Source organism: Athene cunicularia, assembly GCF_003259725.1.
Source record: "Athene cunicularia isolate RWA chromosome 4 unlocalized genomic scaffold, athCun1 chr4_part2, whole genome shotgun sequence".
NCBI classification, from domain to species: Eukaryota; Metazoa; Chordata; class Aves; order Strigiformes; family Strigidae; genus Athene; species Athene cunicularia.
Window position 1 is genome coordinate 609,327 of NW_020799099.1, and position 6,935 is coordinate 616,261.

General features: G+C 39.6%; 1 long non-coding RNA gene across 1 annotated transcript; it reads right to left on the reverse strand.

Moving 5' to 3' along the window:
* Nucleotides 1-695: 695 nt before the first annotated feature.
* On the reverse strand, nucleotides 696-6,263 carry LOC113479453. The gene is made up of 3 exons (XR_003398266.1): nucleotides 6,156-6,263; nucleotides 3,484-3,636; nucleotides 696-738 (listed from the first exon to the last, which is right to left on the reverse strand). It is a non-coding gene; the product is annotated as an uncharacterized LOC113479453 (long non-coding RNA).
* Nucleotides 6,264-6,935: the final 672 nt, after the last annotated feature.

The window sequence follows — 6,935 nt, forward strand, 5'->3', positions numbered from 1 at the left end:
TTTTTTCATTCATTCGTGAAAACTCAAAAAGAAACATCTAAATAAAGAAAACTACATGTCATTGAAGCATAGAATAAAGTTCCTCCTTTTTGACTGCTGATGTAAGACTTGATAAACGTTGTCTAGAGGCTAAAACTGCATATCTAGACCACCTGAGATGTATCTTTGAATCCTAAATAAACCCTGGCTAGTTTTGGAGGTATGTTCTGTGTGGTGATCAGGTAGTATTGATATTTTGACACACAGTTAAGATTTCTGCTGTGGAAAAAAAAAAACCAACCAACCAACAACAACCTTAAGACCACAGTTTGGGCTCCACAGCATGCCTAAGAATTTTAACATGAAAAACAGCAGCTGTTTTTTCCTATTATGACTTCCCAGTTGGCAGATTTTCTGCTCAGAGGGCCTACCACCTGGTCTTATGCCAACAGAAGTAGGAACAGTTGGGCTTAGTCTGTGATTAACAGAATAAATTCTCCTTCCTGCAGATAAAAAGTCTAGATTTTATCAGAAGGGATATGTCACAGAAAAGTGATGACAAAGCCAGGTTCTCACACTCGGGTGCACTGAGGAGGTGACTCTTTCAGAGGAAGATTCCACCCTGTTGACTGCAGACAGTGCCTGCAGCACCAGCATCCCCCCAGGGCTGCCATCAGCTGCCCAAGCAGTAACTCTCCTCAGCTCCAGGTTCCTGCCCTAATTCCTGCTGCTCTGGGCTCTCATCCCTGTAAATCTAGTCTCCAAAAACATAACTGACCTAGACATGTCCTTCACTCTTGTTAAGACACATCTTTGGAAAATCTTCAGATGTATGTACTTGAAATGCTGGGGTTTCAGCCCCAAGTGAAGGTCGACATACAGGTGATTCCCACAGCCCTTCACAAAGGGGGGGTGAGTTTACCTTTAGGCTTCTCTCCAGGGTGGGGCCAGCCTTGCAGGGAGAGCCATTGGGTAAATGAGCCCCAGGTGTCCTGCTTTAAGTAAACAAGGGTCAGGTGTCCCACTGAGGGGATAAAAGCTGGGACCACCTGCAGGAAGGGGTAGTGTCTGTCTGTGAGGTGGATGTACTTTGCAGACTCTACTGTGGGGAAGGCCCTCCTGTCTCCCTAGGACTGGGCTCCAGTCAGGTCTGGCTTTGTAGATGTGGACTGTGTAGAAATTTAGTATGTGTCTTCCTTGGTCTTATTATTTGGTTTGTTCACTTGGTTGTCTCCTGTCCCTTCTATGAAAAACTGCATTTCACCATTTATTCCACCCATTGTTGGTCGTGTGGTGTTGTTGTTGGGGTCAGTGGGATTGATGTCAATTATGTATAATCTGACTTGTTTGTACCCCCAGCGCTCACCCATGTACTGACCCTTTTGTATCAAATACAATTTAGTTATTGGTTCATCTTTATGCTGGCTGTGTCCTTTATGCTAGGCCTGATAATTGGCAAAACAGTACTGTATGATAATAGGATTGCATTGTCTGTAAAAACAATCTTGCCTTACTCTTCTCAGGGTAAGCCACAATTAGTCTTATATTTTACTGTTACAAACTTTGCTATTCTGGTGATCACTAATATTCAGCAACCATTTCTTCCCTGCACAAAGTAAAACACAGTCACAAAATTCAGGAAATGTGAATGAATACGCTTACAGAGTTTTCACTAGTTTGGTTCATGATGAGGATCACCTGACTACTTCCACTTTATCTGAATGATGAGAGCAAGTGTCCATTAGAGTTCCTTGGCAGAGTTCACTCTCTGCAGGCAATATCTCATTTTCCTTTGAAAGGAGGGGAGGCAAATGGCTACATGTTATGATCACCTAGCTATTTCAGATGTTCTCTGTGCTTATCTGATTAGGATCTGTATTGTCTGTAGGTTTTTTCTGATATCATTTCTTTCCTTTGGTTGCTGTAATCACAAATTGCTTTGTTTCGGGGAGGCAACATACCTTCAGAGGCGAGAAATCTACTTCTCCAGAAAACGATCTAGACCAGGAACCCAGTGCAGGCTGTTAGAGAGCCTGGAAAACCATGATTTCTTTCCCCTAAATACCTGTGAAGTTTGGAAAGATGCATCACCTTATACAGATTACATACCTTCATGCAAGCAATGACATTACTGCTGCTTCCTTTCCTCTTCCGCATGCCTCACTACATAGGCCATAGACTAAAATTGGGGGGAAGTTGATTCATATGCTTCAGATGTAATCCCTGTTTCTATTTTTTATGAAAGATTAAGGGCAAGCCTCTAGCATAAATATCTCTTTTCTTGCCTGCCTCAGCTATACCTATTAATAAATACATACTTATTACTAGTGGTACAGTACTGTCTCTCTCAAGGCCATGATAAAATTTACCTGGGCTGTAAATCAGTAGGGCTGTGAAACATAAGAGTGCTGAACTCATGTGAAGATCTCATCCATGCTACATTCTACATTATGTCCATGCATGCAGCTGCTATGGTTGCCATCTGAAGTTTTTTCCCAAGGTTTACATTGGGTGTTACATTCCCCACCACACTTAAAAAAAACAACAACAACAAAAAAACCCAACACAGGCATAAAACCCCTCAAAACCCACAACGCATATGCAGGGCTCTCCTTTGGTGACAGATTCTAAGTTCTGGGCCATTGTCAGTCATAAGAAAACATTTCCATAGGTACTACAAGCACTAATGCTTACTGAGGACCTCAGCAAGCTCCCACAGAAGCAGTTGGGATTCTTTCAGATGACTTTCTTGTGGTTCAAACCAGGCCCTTAAACACAGATATTACTAAAAATCGCTGTTTCCAGTGAGGACCTTCTATTGTTTCTATATGAAGTATTTATAAGCAAAAAAAAAAAATTAACTGCATTTTGCAGTGACTCGGTAAATAACTCATGTCACGCTCAGTGCTTCTGGGCGGTAATTAAAGATTTAAGGCATTCAACAAAAATGTCACTGCTTAATTAAAACCAATAAAAAAATCTTTCCAAATTAAAATATTTGCCTGTTGCCACTCAGACTTTGTTCTAGGTGTACTATAGGATTTTTCTAGCTAATCTTACTTAAAGCAATCAGTAAGCTATTTTTTCCCTGGATGAAAGCTTTAAAAAATCATGTTGCCTTAATCTTCACACAGTTAAGAATTTTAATGTGTATTTATTCTTCAAATGCGTGGTCCCATATGCATTATTTAATTTCATTAGAGATAATGGGCAAATTGATACTCACTGTACTTTCATACCGCTTGTGTTTCTTTGTTGGGGTTGTGAAGCTATAATCTGGTTGTTATCAGACAGAGCATAGACTGTGTTGGCCTCTCTGACTGGCTCTCGGTAGCTCCTTGGTCTATAAAACATGTGCACACTCTTAGTATCTCCGAAAAAACAAAATCTGAAATGACACTGACTGTTTAGTTATCCTTGCAGAAGGTTCAGTTTTGTCCCATGCTGAATAACCACATACCCAGTGAAGCAAAAGAGACAGAGTGCCATGAAGGAAGGAGAAACCTGGAATCCACATGTATATCCCAGTGGGAAACATGAAGTTGGATCCTGTCATGACCCGAGTTCAAAGGAAATAGCTGATGTCTTCAAGATCTTCAAATGATGTATTCTGGGGGCTTGGAACACAGAAAGATTTGGAAGCCTAGTCCAGATAACCTAGTGGAAAAAAGGTCACATTAGCCTTAATTTATAAGCTTGAAAGTCTATCCCTTTTCTTTCCAATTCCTGATTTTGGAGCTATGGACACAAAATCAGGAAGACAAATTATTTTTAGAAATACCTTCTCAGGTAAGTATTTCTATAGCTTCCTTTTTCCTGGATGAACAGTACTTAGGCCCATTCTGAGATAAGCAGCAGCCAGGGAAAATGACAATTTAAGAACATAAAACTTATGTACTTCTTATGTACAATCACCTAAGTGAACTAATATATTTTCACAGAACAGATTTATAAAGTAGCTTATTCACCAATATAATCATATCTTAAAATATTCCTCTAGCATAGATATTTGAGCTAGTTCTGCTTGGGCTAGCTCCAGCACTGTCATCAGTATAACTATTCCAGCAAAATACTTTGTTCAATTCTGCTGAATCCAAGTCAGAGACTTTCTTGATGTTTAAATATCCCATCATTGATTTCTTCTTCTCTATTACTTTTATTTTCACGTTCAAATAAGCTTAAGTAATTAGTAGGGTAGGCTTTTTCTTTTGCATAACTGTGATGGCAAGTTCAATCGTATCATGACATTTCAGGTGTTAAGTATTCTAGATTTTAATTTCAGCTAATAAAAGATGAAAGGATTATTAGTACCAAATACTTCGGCTGACCCTAGAGTACTGTATTTCGTTTTCCACTTTAAATGGAGGTGTGTACATTTTCATTAATTTCTGTCTTTGCTTTTTTGGCATCCTAATTTCCTCATAGGCTTCACATGTTTGGAATCTTTAAGAAGCCTGATGTAATCGGTTTTGGTGGGTTCTTTTGATGTATTCATTGTATTTATTTGTATTTGCTATATCTATTTTTACTTTCAGAGTACTCTTTGTTCAGAGACAGACATTAATTGCCCAGTGTTATTTCCCTGGCATGTTCATCTTTAAGAAATCTGCATCCTTTATTTGTAATTTGAGGGGCTTTTAGACTATGTCAGTTCTTAATATTTACCTTTGTTCTATGATACCCATGACTGCTAAACACAATGAATATGTGTCCTCTTATATTCGGTGGCTGTGCTACTGCTGCTTTTCAAGATCACTCCTACGTTAATAAAGGTTAAATAAAGAATAGCTTTTTAGAATAGTAGAGCAAAACCCATTTGAAATGCTAATAAAATATCTCTGATTCTTTTGTACTGTGCTATTGACTGGCTGATACATAGCTAGCTGAAGTCTTATGTTTGGCCAATTTTTTCTGCCTCTTAAAATCCAACTCAGAATTATGCAGTTCTGAGCAAAAATACTGTGCAGAGTACTAATGGCAGCAAGTTGGCCATTAAACTTGTCTGCCTACTGCAAACTGCATAGTCAGACCAAAAATTCAGTGCTGTGATTTATGGCAATAAAATCTGCCAGGACACACACACACAAAAAAAAAAAAAAAAAAAAAAAAAAAAAAAAAAGAGTGAGCACTGAAGTGGTGCTGCAAGTCAAAGTAGATGCATATTTCCTTGTTTTGGGCACTATAGAAGTTCACCTTCTGGTACCTGTCATCTGTGATTGCCCAGTGGTCCACGGCAAAACACAGACACCTTCCTTTCCCCAAGCAAAGCCAGAATTTGCTGAAGAGTGGATTTTATCCCCAAGAAAAAGAAAAGACGTTTGTTTTGTGGCATTTTTAATAGGAATAAATAAATTTAAATAATTAAAATTTGAGTGTTGAGTAAGCTATTCACAGACCTGTCAGAATGGCAGATTCGCATAACCCCTCCTCCATACAGAATCCTAGAATGGTTTGGGTTGGAAGGGACCTTAAAGACCATCTAGTCCCAACCCCCCTGCCACAGACAGGGACACCTTCCCCCAGCCCAGGTTGCCCAAAGCCCCGTCCAACCCGGCCTGGAACACTGCCAGGGAGGGGGCAGCCACAGCTGCTCTGGGCAGCCTGTGCCAGTGCCTCACCACACTCACAGGGAAGAATTTCTTCCTTACAGTTAATCTAAATCTGGCCCCTTTCAGTTAAAAGCCATTACCCCTCGTCCTATCCCTACACCCCCTGATACAGAGTCCCTCCCCACCTTTCCTGTAGCCCCTTTCAGTACTGGGAGGCCACTATAAGGTGCCCCCAGAGCCTTCTCTTCTCCAGGCTGAACAATCCCAACTCTCTCAGCCTGTCCTCATAAGGGAGTTGCTCCAGCCCCTGATCATCTTTGTGGCCTCCTCTGGATCTGCTCGAGCAGGTCCATGTCCTTCTTCTGTTGGGGCCCCAGAGCTGGACACAGCACTGCAGGTGGCGTCTCATGAGAGTGGAGTAGAGGGGGAGAATCCCCTCCCTCAACCTGCTGGCAACAATCCTCTTGATGCAGCCCAAGGTACAACTGGCTTTCTGGGTTGTGAGTGCACACTGAACAACGTATCTTGTTGAATATTAGCTTTAATCATAAAAGAAATTATAAAAACACCATTAGAACTCCATCCCTTACTATAAAGTAAATGAAATTGATTAAAATGTTTCAATACTTGTACATGCCTTCTTTCCATATAAAAAGAACCTTCATATTATATATGTCAGCCAGCCAACCCTCATTTATAATTTCAAGTCTTTATTGACATTTCAAAGCTAAGATCTGTGAAATAAAGAATATGGTTGAAGTTATGTTGAACTTTCACAACAGTGGTTAAAATAGAAGATTTCAAGGTTTAATTATTTGTATGAGTGTATCTCAGCATTATCTTCTTAAGTAATATTGAGAAAGGTTAACTACCATATTAGTGCTGATTTTTAGAAAAATGTCGGGTTTGAGGAAGCTGAATAGAAGGGAGTAACATCAAGATGAAATTACCAACAAAAAAATCATTCTTTCACTGAAGTAAGCCCCACAGACATTGTAATGTAATTTCTTGTTAATGAATGCATTAATAGAACTTTACCACAGAATAACCCTCTGAATTTTAAACTATCATAGATCTTTGTTCAAACTGTGTGTGACAAAAACATTTTATATCAATTATATATTTAATTTGCACAGTTGGATGAAATAATGATAGATTCCGACTTTATTTCCCAGTAACTCAGAAACAGTAATTAAAATAATTAAAATTCTTTCCACAGCATAAAAATTTGACAATGCAATGTCATTTGCAGATCCATCAGGAGGACCCCACTGATGTGGTGGGGGTTTCATATCTACATGGCTGCTAAGATTCAAGGTTTGAGAGAGTGAGAATTTATACAGTGAGTGTCTGAACCAGAGAATACTGTTTCCCTCCCTTCTTGCTCACGTACCCAAGAGTTTAGTG